This window comes from Rattus norvegicus, chromosome 6 (assembly GCF_036323735.1).
Source record: "Rattus norvegicus strain BN/NHsdMcwi chromosome 6, GRCr8, whole genome shotgun sequence".
In the NCBI taxonomy this organism is placed as follows: domain Eukaryota; kingdom Metazoa; phylum Chordata; class Mammalia; order Rodentia; family Muridae; genus Rattus; species Rattus norvegicus.
The window spans coordinates 15,448,707-15,461,172 of record NC_086024.1 but is presented as its reverse complement, the minus strand read 5'-3'; the positions used below and the strand labels follow the sequence as shown (position 1 = coordinate 15,461,172).

The following is a 12,466-nucleotide window of genomic DNA, read 5'->3' as shown; positions in this document are numbered from 1 at the left end:
AATTGCAACCAAATGTCTATTTCTGCCAGTTTCACTGTGGAAATTGCTTCAGAAATATGTCCTTCTCTCCGAAGTTGGATTTGCACTCCCTTGGGTCTAAATTGTCCCAACTAACTTATACCCTGAGGTTTAAAACGTCTTTCAAAGACTTGTATAAGTATCAGCACAAGCGTGTTTAAAATCTCTTCAGGTGAACGTTTAAAGTTCCATTACACTTTGATTTGGAAGAATTAACCTGGTTCACTTTCTAGCCAAATCTGGTTGCTAGATGACCATTTCCTTCATCTGCCTTGTAGAACTCCTGCAGTTTATTCTGGATTCATCCTGGTCTTTGTGAAGCCGTTTTAGTAATCATACCCAGAGGGAGAATCCTTTATGTCATCACTACCCTTCGCACACGTTCAATGATTACCTTCCATTCCAGTCTGGGACTGCCTGCCAGTTTTACTTTTGTATCTCCAGTTCTACCTACCACGACTAGCAAAATGCAGGTGCTCTTTAAGAGAGGAATGACCTAGTGAATGTCAAGAACCTAGAGAAGAGTTTTAAAAATCAGAGCTCAGAAACAAAACACGGAACTGCTAAGGGCTGGAAGGCAGGCGGTAAAGAAGACGTATGAACAATCTGAACCATCACAAAATCATCCTGAAGGGATTACTTGTCCCATTTTCTCAAGTGGGTTTTCAGCCTTCTCAACTTGCCGCCCACTCTCGCCTGCTGGAGACAGGTCATGCAGGTATCCCAACAATGAGGCTCTGATTGGTCAGAAATGATTTCATTGTTAGGGAACATCCGGGCTCTTTCCCTCCCTGCAACACCTCCCCAGAGCCCTACGCGCCCAGTTTTGTACTCCCGCGTGCGCCCCACCCGTGGCTGAAGCAAAACAACGCCTTCTCTCCAGGCCCTTTCTCCAACCTCTCTGTACTCTCCCTTCACAGCTCTAAGTCAAAGAGAGGCGTCCATCTCTTCCAATGAGGGTCTAGGGACACTTTTCTGGCCAATCAGGAGCTGGATCTCTCCACTCTGGGTGGGACAAATTTCCACCTATAAGTGGACTGCCCGTTGGTTTCTTTATGGTGTTCGTTTTCCTCGAGGCATAGAGGTCAGAACTGCAGGGTCTTCAGATTCGGGGCTTGGCCGCCTCCGAAGACTAGCCAATCCCTTTTAGGATACTTTTGCGTGTTCATTTAAAAAAAGCCGAAGTGACGGACTTGGAAATTGGTTCAGTGAAGGACAAGCAGGGGAAGCCAATCATCGGAGGGCCAGGCCTCCATTTGGACCAATCAGAAAAGGAAATCGGTCTCCAAGGGGGGCGTAATTTGACTGACAGAGGACTCTACCTATGGCTACTAGGGTGGGCAGGCCGGTGACGTCGGGAGTTAGTGCAAGGCGGAGGTGGGGCTGAATAAAGTAAATGGTAATGAAGGGTTGGGCCTCACTGGTGGGCGGTGTTTGATGGATAGTTGACCTTGCCAATTAAAGGTGGGCACTGACGCCCAATGGGAAATTAAAGAATCAGAGGCGGGGCTGTGTGGGCGGGGAAAGAGAAGCACAGAGGGTACTAGGGGCCAGGTTGGGCGGGAGAACGTAGATTGACAGGCTTTTCAGCAAACCGAGGGCAGCGGTGACACGCGCGGCGTCCCAATGGGTGCCCTTGGGGGGCGGAGCCCGAGGAGGGGCGGGGAAAGACGGCAGTGCGGGGAGGGGGTTGCAGAAGGAGCGGAGCGGCCGCTGCTCAATGGCGGAAAAGCCGCTGGTACTCTGACCGCCTGGTCCCCCCTGGCAGTTGCGGGGGAGTTTCCTGCCGGCGCGGCTGGAGTCTCTGTTTCTCTGTGTCCGGTGGCTGGAAGATGCTCCAGAGAGATCAGGCTGCGGCGGAGGAGGTGGCGGCGGCCGAGTCGGCAGCGGCGCTGGGTTGGAGAGAAGGCGGCGGCGGCGGCGTGAGGGGCCGGACGGTGTAAACAGCTCGGGCGGCGGCGGTGGCCGAGCCCCCGAGGGCGAAGCGGCGGCGGAGGCGGTGTCGCGTCTCGGGAGAAAGCCGGGGGCCGCGGGCGGCTGTGCGGCGGGCAAGCCCGCGAGACCTTGCCTTCCACCTTCGCCCCAGGTAAGGCCGCTCTGCGCCCAGCCGAGTGGGGAACGGCCGTCAGTCCAGCCTGCTCTCGGAGCACCGGGCTAGGCCCGGACCCGGGCCATCGCCTCCGCTCGCGCTCGAGGCTTCGGGGGGCGCGGCGAGGGAGTAGTTTACCCGCTCGCGTGGAAGTCCGCTGCTTCCTCTCGCGCCCCAGCATGCAGGCAGCGCCCATGGGCGCGCGGGCCACCCCAGGCCGCGGCTCACCCAGTCCTGCACGCCGCGCAGGAAAACACCACCTTTCGGCGTTACTCTCCGGGTCGCTTTCTGCCCTCCCCTGCGCTCTGCTCTACTTCCTTGTGAAATCTTTCTGGCTTTTCTGTCTGTGCCTCTCTGGGCCTCCTTCCTCCTCCTGTGTTTTAAACCGTTTCTCTTGCTCCTAACCAGATTCGGGTCGTGTCTGTATGTGCCCCACAACCACTGTCCGAAAATTTCGGAGGTCGTGCTTAATAATGGACTTCTTAAATGAAATTACTATGAACTCTATCCCAACTTTACTTGAGTTCCATTAAGAATAAACTGGTCAGTATTATGTGGTCCGTCATCATTTTATCATTAAAAGCCTTTAAGGAAAGAAAGTGTCATTAAACAGAGTGAAAGGAACCCTGAAATAAACTTATAAATGAAGGGCTTGGTGAATGTTAGCGCCATGTCTTCATTTTTTACAAAGTTGAATGACCTCTAATATCAGTTTTAGCACCTCTAGGACGTTTGCCCATTTTATTTGGCAAAAAATCGTCTCTTAAGGATTTGATAGCTCCCCAAATTCATCAGTATTCAAGCGCTTCTAAAAACAACTTGGAAACTTAAAAACAACTACGAAGCTGTTTTGGTAAGTCACCGGAACTTTTAAAATAGGCCCCACATGTTTAATGTATCAAAATAAAGCTGGCAGAAGTCTTATAAAGGGATTATTAGGGAATTTGAGTCGTCTTCGTGTTATGTGGCTATTTTGGGGAAAATATTCTTTTTCTGTTAACAGAGGTTTGTAGCTACTGTGATGTGAGAATTACTGAGGCTCATTGTGGGATTAGCACAGGAACTCTTTATGTTTGAGCGGCTACATGGATGGAGAAGTGGTAGGTTTGTGCAGTGAAGAGAGTATAAGTCACAGTGTGTTCTGGGCAATGGCAGAAACACGCCATGGCCATACATGTTAATAGATGTCATTTCATTTGCTTTCTCTGTTGTGCAACTACAGTGTTCCTTTTGTAGGCCCTCTTTGAAATATGTCATCTCTAAGTAAGGAGGTTATTCTGATTATTAGAGAATTTTCTAAGAGTGTAGACTTAAACTTGCAATAATATTAAATGATAATCTTTTATTTTAAGACCAGGACATGGGGAGCTGATTATATAACCCCAGCTGGTGTTGAACTAGCTGTGTAGACTACACTGGCCTTGAACTCAGATAATTTGGCTTCTGCCTTCCAAGTGCGGGGCTTGAAGGTGTGTACTACACACTCAGCTAGATGGTGATTTTTTTTCTTTAAAGAGATGCTTTTGTGGTCCTTTCAGATGGACAGGGAGTGTGCTGTTACAAGAATTTATTTTTTACTGTTTCACTGTTTATTATTTAGTGGAGTAGTCCTCTCCACACACATCTGACACACCCCTCCCCTTGCCCCCAAATTGTTAGAGGTTTTTTGTTTTTGAGACAGGATCTCAAAATGTAACTCAGGCTGACCTTGGGCTTACAGTGTAACATAGGCTGGTCCTCCTTCCTCAGATTCTTGGGATTATAATGTACCACCATTCTTGTCTCATTTCTCTCTTCATATTTTAAAGTTATTTTTTATATTCGTTTTATGAGTGTTTGCTTACATTGTGTAAATGATCCACGCGCACTACCACGTGTGTGCCTGGTGCTGGTGGAGGCCAAGAGGGAGTGAGAGGGCATGAGATCTCCTGGAACCAGTTACAGCCAGTCGTGAGCTGCCATTTCCGTGTTGGGAACTGAACCCCGGTCTTCTAAAAGAGCAGCAAGTGCTCTCACTGCTCTCTAGCTCCTGAGCTCTCTCTATTAAAGCTTTAATTTTTCTTTGTTTTTGCTTAGTAATGGTTGTTATTTTCTTTGTTTTTCTCTCTCACACCCTTCTCCTAAGACAGTTTCTGCCTGGTACCTTTTGTTCATGTATGTTCATGTATGTTCATGTATGCTGTCACTTGAGCTTTCATATTTTAGTTGGTATTTCTCCATAAGTTATGGGCAGGGCGTTCAGCACCTGTGTTCTAATGCTGGCTGTCTGGTGTCTGAAGACTCCAGGAGTAAGTGAGAGCCGTTTTAGTTCCTGTGATGGTCCTGTCAGTACAGTTTTATGTCAGTAGTCAGTAACTAATCAGTCCCCTAAGATGATATCATCAAAAGGGTTGGGATACTTGTGCATCCAAGAACAGTTGATTCGTAGGTTGATTAGATCAGAAAAAGTAGCTCTTCAAAGTTACAATGTTTCTTTCCTATGATGTATATTTCTTAGTGGAACTCATTTGCCATATACTATCATTTCGATCTGGAGATTTATTAAAAGTTAGCTGAGCCAAGAGTTAAAGGTCTTTCTGTGTCCTTGTGCCCGAGTTGGTAAATATCTCCTTTATTGTATCTCATGCTGAGAGCAAATGTTCTCCCTCCCACCATTAATGTTGGAACCTGTGTAATGTATATTTCAAAGTATTGTGTGTTAAGTGTAAACATTTAAAACTATATGGTAGCCTTACCTTGCATACAAAGGAGTAAAATAATGTAATCCTAATAGTGGCTTATTCTCCTGGCACTCAGAAAGTTGAGGCAAAATATTGCAAGTTCCAGAGGCCACAAAGCAAGGCTACGTTAAAAAATGCTACCAAAATGAATACAATTAACTTATTTTTGTTTTGTTTTTTTTTTTCAAAATACAATTTTGGTGATTTATTGTTTCTTTTTTTTTTTCTAAGAAATTAGGGAAAAATCAATGGTATCAGATTTATACAAGGATATTTGGTTGTGGTTTTTATTTTTAATTTTTTCAACTTTAAAATTTAATAGAATTTATGCAGTAATTTTAAGGTATAATTAATGGTAGAGATTTGAAGAATGTGATAGTTTTAGGTTTTCTGTGATTCTTCCTTGTTCTTGTTTCATTTTTTCATTTTATATGTGAGAGTGAGGGGGGGCTGCCTATCCTGGAGCCACTTGCTGTGGTAGTGAGTAGAAGTCAGACCCAGTTCTCCCTACCATGTTGAGTCCTAAGGATGCAACTTAGGTCATCAGACTTGGTGCCAAGTCTTAGTCCCCAATGTATCTCTTCAGCCCTTATCGTTTACTTTAATGAACTCATTTTAGATTTAGAATGACCCTGAATACTGCTGTTTTCAGTTTTGTTGCATAATATAGTTGAGAATGTTAATAGAGTTGTATTTATTGAGTCAGAGGATTCATTAGCTGAGGATATGAGATAAGATTCTTGAATATTTGAGAAGGCTCCAGATATGAATTAGGCTACTTTCCATATCACTGTTCTGTGAACTCAGGGTAAAGGTAAGGTGGAATAAATTTGCGAACTATTTAGATTTTGTGTTTTATATTTGCTGAGTATAGATTATCTTAACAGAATTTGTTACCAGTTCCTACCAGTTAATGAGTACATGTGAAAAAGCTACAAAAGTCTCATAAGTCGTATTTTACTTTTTTTTTTGTAAACAGGGTCTCCTTTATTCCAGACTGGCCTCAAATCTCAGGTTCTCCTTGAACTTCTCTGACCCTCTGCCTCCCACTCCTGAGAGCTCTAGGGTTACCGGAGTGTTCAGGCCCATCTGGTTTGAGAGCTAGGACAAGGGCTTTGTGAGTGCCGAGCAGGTGTTTGCCCAGTGCTGCTCTTACCCTTGTTGCTCTCCTGTTTGCTTTGGGTGTTCTCAACTCGCTGTATTAGGGAGTCATTTGGAAATCCCTGTTCATGCCCCTTGATCACCTCCCTCCTTGTCTCCTTGCTTTCCTGTGCTCATGGTATAGTCCCTACCTAGGACCTTGGAAATACTAGAAAGTACTCTTATCTCTGAGCTGCAGCCCCAGCTGGTTTTCATGTCCTTTCACAAGTAGAGCAGTTTTAGTCAGTGTCTGTGTAGTTTCAGTTGAGAAGGTGGGTCTGGTCCCCAGTCCTCCCAGAAAGAACACCCTTTCATTAGCTTTCAGTAGTGTGATCAGGCGGTTAGGTCAGTGAGGGGAAAAGGACCTTTTACTGACTTCTTGATTATATAACATTTCCAAACTTAGATGTAATACTATGTTGCAGATTTAATTATTTAAAATTTTTTAATAACCTAGTATTCTAGAAAACATGTAGATCACTTTTTTTGGTGTTTGGGTTTTTTTTGTTTTTGTTTTTGTTTTCTGTTTTTTTTTTTTTTTGTTTGTTTGTTTTTTGAGGTGAGATTGAACCCAGGGTTTCATACGTGCTAGACAAACCATCTGTTACTGAGCTACACGCCCAGCCCATACCTTTCTTTTTCTCCATATTTCAAAGTTCTGTATTTCCCCAATTTAATTTTAATAGACACATTTTGCTTCTGAATTATGGTCTTGAAACAAACCACTTCTGAAGTAAAGTGGCGTATCTACAGTATCTTGGCATAACATGTACCTCGTTTGTTTGTTGGGTTTTTCTTCTGTCCAGGAGTCTCATTATCTAGCTCCCTCCCTCTCGCCTCTAGAACTCAAGTAGACCAAGCTGGCTTTAGACTCAGTTCTCTCTGCCTCCGCCCCCACCTCCCACAAGCCCTGCAGCAGTAGGTTACACAGTAGACTTACTCCTAAGGCTTGTGATATTTAAAGCACTTTACCACTTTGAAGCTTTTATGACTTGCCAAGTTGAGTGTGTGTGTGTGTGTGGGTGTGTGTGTGTGTGTGTGGGTTGGTGGGTGGGTGGGTGGGTGGGGTGTCCAGGGTGTTCTTGTACTAGTGTACTCCAATAGGAGCCCCATTCGTCCCTACAGTACTAAATACTTTATTAACTTGTTAAGGTTAAAATAGATTCAATGTTTTCCTTTGGAGAATTTTGAAATGCTAGGTTTCCAGGCCAGTCTGGGTACATAGTGAAACTTTGTTTCAAAAAGAATCAAGTGAACAAAAAGAAGTATCATCAAGATTGTGTTTTTCAGCTTTAAATGAACTTCCGGAAAGTTAAACATCTTGACTTCAGAAGCATCACTACTTGGAAAACCTACTCTGTGTCAGTTGCAGAACAGGACCTAGGTGCAAAGGGTCTGCTTCTTGGATGCTGTCTATCTACTGTTGAAGGAGCTTCTAGGGATGGAACCAATTACTGAGGGAGAAATGGAGGATAACATCTGTCTCTAGGAGCCTTGTGATTTTTATTTATTTAGAATGACCTTCACTACAAAATAGATGGTTAGTGAAAAATACATTGTATCATAGAGAGAAAATGATCTTTTAATGAAAACTAAAACATTGGTTAAATTCTCCAGTTTGAATATAACAGAGTGAAGCAAGTGGATAGTTTGTATTTTTATAGGTGGTAGGTACCTGAGAAGAAGCAGGACAGACAAAGGATAGGTAGATGAATTTAAAAGTTTAGAGGAATTCATGGGCGGTGGTGGTACAGGCCTTTAATCTCAGCACTCTGGAGGCAGAGGCAGGTAGGTCTCTCTGAGTCCAGCCTGGTCTATGGAGCAAGTTCCAGGATAGCCAAGGCTACCATTTCAAAACATACAAAAAAGAAGGATTTCAAAGTATTTTAAGCTCGAGGCTGCTGTCACTGGCTCTTAAATAGAATTGCGTTTTCTTGATTCGGTGTAATTGCTCCAAATATTCTTATGAGTTAGAGAACATAGGAGTTAATCTGTTGCTTGAGGATATCTAGTCTTTCTGGATGGTATAGGTCTTCCTACCCCAAATTAAACATTGACCTCTGAGGTAAGGGCCTGGTATTTCTACTTAATGTAGGTAGTCCTTTATATTTTCCTACAAATGAGAAAAAATTACCCAAAATGATACAAGTTTAATATCTGAAATGCTTTCTGTAATTTTTGTTTACTCTAGGCTACAATCTACAGAGGCGTAAAAAGCTCACAGTGGTAAAATATTGAATGTAGCTCTCTGTAACTCAGGTTCAATGATGTGGGTGCAGAGTACCATTTCTGGTTGTGTTGAACAAAAAAGAGACCCCTCCCCCAGTAGATCTTCTAGTCTAGATCGTCATGATTCTTGAGTTCACTGTGCAGCTGCACTCCTCTGGCTGCTTTCAAACACAGGATGTGTATGTTTCTCTACACATTTAGAACTGATTAGAACTTAACTGGTTGTTTTGTTTGTTCTAACTGTTGCCTAGGCTGCCATGGAACCAAGTGATCTCCTGCCTCAGTCTTTCAAGTAGCTGGGACTACAGGTTTGTACTGCCTTGTCTTCTGAGCTTCACTAGTTTAAAAAAGGAAAGGAAGAGTTTTTGAATGATTGGACAAAAATTGGACTGTTAGGAAGGGGAAATTGTACTTCAGAGCAATATTGCTTTCACTTTAGAATGAGACAGAAAAGTGGTCCTTAAATTAGGAACTAGTTGTTTCCGCTCAGTGTCTAATGTGAAAAGAGGAGACTTTTTCGTAAGGGAGAGTGGGGATGTGGCAGGCTAGTGAGAAGAGGGACCGTACTTTAAGTGCATCGGTTGACTGGTAAGGATGGGGCTAGGTCAGGGCCCTGGGTTGATCTTCAGCACCACAAAAGGTAAACTATGGCTTGGGAAAGTCTGCAAAGTGCATGCTATTACTTGAGTTGGAAAAAGACCTTGTTCTTTTCTGTTCTTAGTTGAATGATTAATGGCTGACCACTAGTATCTGATAATACTGTCACTGACTTGTGGCTGCTACTTTTGTTTTCTGGCTGTTTATTTGACAATTCAGCTAAAGGATGATTGATACTCCTAATTTGTTTTTAGTTTCCTGTCCTCGGTTGTCTGTTGTCACTGCTCCCCTAATTCCATGACTTTCGTATGTTACCTCTGGTGCCTTTGCTTTTTCTGTGTGAAGTTGTCCTACTCCTGCCTGTGAAGCAGTTGCTGACTGTGGGCCTTTTTCAGCCACAAGGTTTGAGGGTTCTGTGTACTGATCCAGTTTGGTAAAGGCAGACATTTTTCTTGAGATTATACAAGCATTGCACACTAGGCCTGAAAGATCTGAGTCTGTTTTTATTTTGATTCATGATTTTTTCATTTGTGAGTAAGCTGATGTGATCCTCATTGTTGCAGTGACTCAAGATTAGGTTTCTACTCTAAAGTGAATTTAGTTGTATTTATTTACAATATAAGAATAACCATTGGTTTCACTTACAACATTAGAAACCAGCTTAATTCCATCCAGGTAGTGTAAAATACATTGAAGTTTGGGTGCTTACAATGATGTTTGATTTGAATGTTAAGTTGATTAGTATAGTGTTTTAGTAGGTGGGGAGAGCAAGGTGACTTCATTATAACTATATATTCCTTTTTTTTTTTTCTTTTTTTTTCGGAGCTGGGGACCAAACCCAGGGCCTTGTGCTTGCTAGGCAAGCGCTCTACCGCTGAGCTAAATCCCCAACCCCTATATATTCCTTTTTATCGAAGAAATTACTTATATTGTTCTTCTTGTTGCTTCGTTTTTCTTTGATCCTAGACCTAAGGCTCCTTAAGAAGAGCCAGTCTGAATGGATTCTGGTCTAGAGCAGAGCAGCCTCAAAAGCAGCTGTCAGGCTAGACATTAGGGGCTAGGAGGGGCTGCTTTGTGTACATCAGGAAAGACAGCAGGTGATGGGAATTTATTAGTGTGCCCTCTGTTTGCAGTGAGTGGGCGCTTTAAGTGTGGATCACTAAAGAAGTAGTGAGAGGGTAGGATAAAGTTTGGAATGCTGTTGTTTTCATTGGTTAGCTAACAAGTAGACTGAGGTGGGCATGTGCATAGTGTTATATTCCTGCTTAGGGCTGAGGCATGGCAGTTTAGAGGCTATGGTTCTGGTTAACCTAGACTGGGATTAACCTAGACTAGGTATTATTTTGTATTTAGTGGGGTGTTCTGTTATTGTTGTTTTTAGGCCTCCATCCCCACTTTTGAGACATGAGAAGCCATCACATCTTCCCCATGGGACATTTAGAGTATGTTTTAAGAAAACAAAAGTTGTGGGGTTGGGGATTTAGCTCAGTGGTAAGGCCCTGGGTTGGGTCCCCAGCTCCGAAAAAAAAAGAAAAAAGAAAGAAGAAGAAAAAAAAAGTTGTTAGATTAGAGAAAGGGCAGATGATGGCAGTTGAGCGGGGAAGCAGGTACCTCAGGTGATGATGTGGAAGATTAGCATGGTAGCTGGAAAGGGACACTTAATCAACAGCACGAATGGAACATTAGGAATTCCAAAAATAGTGGTTGGAAGAACGATGATTTCTGCTTTGGGTTACAAGAAGTGTTTGTCATTAATACTAGTAGGTACATTGAAATAGCAGATTGTTTGGGTAAGAATTTTATTTATTAGACTGCAATTGAACAGAGGTGGCAGATTCAAACTTAATTTGTAAAATTTAAAGTTTATCTGTGAAGGGGTTGGGGATTTAGCTCAGTGGTAGAGTGCTTGCCTAGGAAGCGCAAGGCCCTGGGTTTGGTCCCCAGCTCTGAAAAAAAGAAAAAAAAGTTTATCTGTGAAGCCAGTAGAGGTTGCAGAAGTTAATTTTGGCTGAACTGTAAGTGTCTTTTGTGGTGGGGGGCAGGTGTCTACCTTTCAGTTCAGCTTAGAAAGCCAAAGTAAAATGAGTGAATACAAGTGTTAGCTTCCAGAAGGAATTGTTAGCAAGAATGAAGTGTTGTGCTGTGAAATATATGGCTTCAAGTCTCCCTCGGAGACCACAATGGTAAACAGGCTAATTCAGCCAGGTAAGACATTACTATCTGAGTTACTTTCCTGGGCAGATTGGTGATTTAGAGGCTGAGAGTGGCTGTATTTTTTGTTTGTTTGTTTGTTTGTTTTGTTTGTTTTGTCACGAGGAACTTTTCTAGGTACCAAATACATTAGACACAATGGACCTCAGATAGTGGTGTTCCTAGGCAAACTCTTCTGTGGTGTCAGGACTGTAACTGTGTAGATGGAGTCTTGTTCTACTCACTCCTTTTACACAAAGCACTAAAACAGACAGTCAGGCCTATAAATAACATTTTCTCCAAAAGACTCAGGAAAACTTTGCTTGCCCCTTAACTTGCTTTTTATAATTTGTATCTTTTTATGTGGGAGGGAGACGATGACAAAGCTAGAAGTCAAGCAGAGTACCCTGAGCTCGATTCACTGTCATTCTCAATTGGAAAGTGTTGAGGCAACTTTTGAGTCTGGGTGAGATTAAAATGGTGATCTCTGTCTGTTTAAAATCAAGCGTAAAGTCATGGCAAAGTCCAAAGTTGTGCTAGCCTTTGTCTTCTCCTCCAGTAGTGATGAGTAGTTCTCTTCACTGGTTCAGCACTACTAGCTGGGGAAAAATATATCTTAATTCTGGGCAAGGAAACCAATCATTTTTCTTTAGAATATTAAGCTTTTAATATACACACTCAGGCTGCTAATAGGCTCTGTATCCTTAACCTACTTCCGGGAGACTTTGCTTCAGTCTCTTTAAAACCCAAAGCCATGAAGGCGATTAAACAGAAACAGAAGCAGAGGACAAACAGCAGACATGGATCTCAGACATGAAGTGAGAGAAACCAGACACAAAGGACGCTGTGTCTCATAGGATTTTGTTGCCATGCGATTCTAGAGGCAGAACTGCTGTCCTAAGAACAGGTCACTGACTGCCCTAAATTGGAAAGGGAGGTGAACTTGACAAGGGAGTGCAGTATTTGAGAGGGATGAGAATTGTTGGGGTGACACAGGCTCATTGTAAGAACTCATCAAACTGTGCATAAAACAATGCAGCGTCTAAGTCAGAACGAAGCCCGAGTAAGACCTTCAGCCAGAGGGTGAGCCGGACGGACAGCAGCGTGGAACGCACAGATTGGATTCATGGCTAATACCTTGAGATTTTCATGTACCCTCATTGGCAGTAGAGCAGGCAGAAAAGAAAAACGCTTAAATGTATTGTTTTCTTTGTTTCCTCTCTTTTTGTGGGCTTGTTGGTTTCAGAAGTCATTGAGAAGATTTCAAAAATAAAATAACTGAAAGGAATATTTAAATATAGTAGCCAGCTTGAAACACTCAAAGGTTCACTGAGTGATACATGAAAGGATAGTCATTTTAAACAATTTATTCATTTATCCAGCTGTATAGCGATTGTAGATTTAGGACATGATCCTTAAGGTCTTTTTCTTTTTTTGGTTTTTCAAGGTAGTGTTTCTCTTTGTAGCCCTAGCTGTCTGTCCT

At 42.9% G+C, this 12,466-nt stretch overlaps 1 protein-coding gene across 3 annotated transcripts in view; it reads left to right on the top strand.

Annotated features, from left to right (window-relative positions):
• Positions 1–871: 871 nt before the first annotated feature.
• Positions 872–12,466, top strand: part of Ppm1b (protein phosphatase, Mg2+/Mn2+ dependent, 1B) — a 60,743-nt gene continuing 49,148 nt past the window's right edge. For 2 of the 3 annotated variants that reach the window (NM_033096.3, NM_001270619.2), the window contains exon 1: positions 1,713–2,104. The gene's annotated coding sequence lies outside the window, so the exon portion shown is untranslated. Of the gene's footprint in view, positions 1,418–1,712; positions 2,105–12,466 lie in introns of those variants that run through there. The other variant, NM_001270620.2, reaches the window with a different exon arrangement.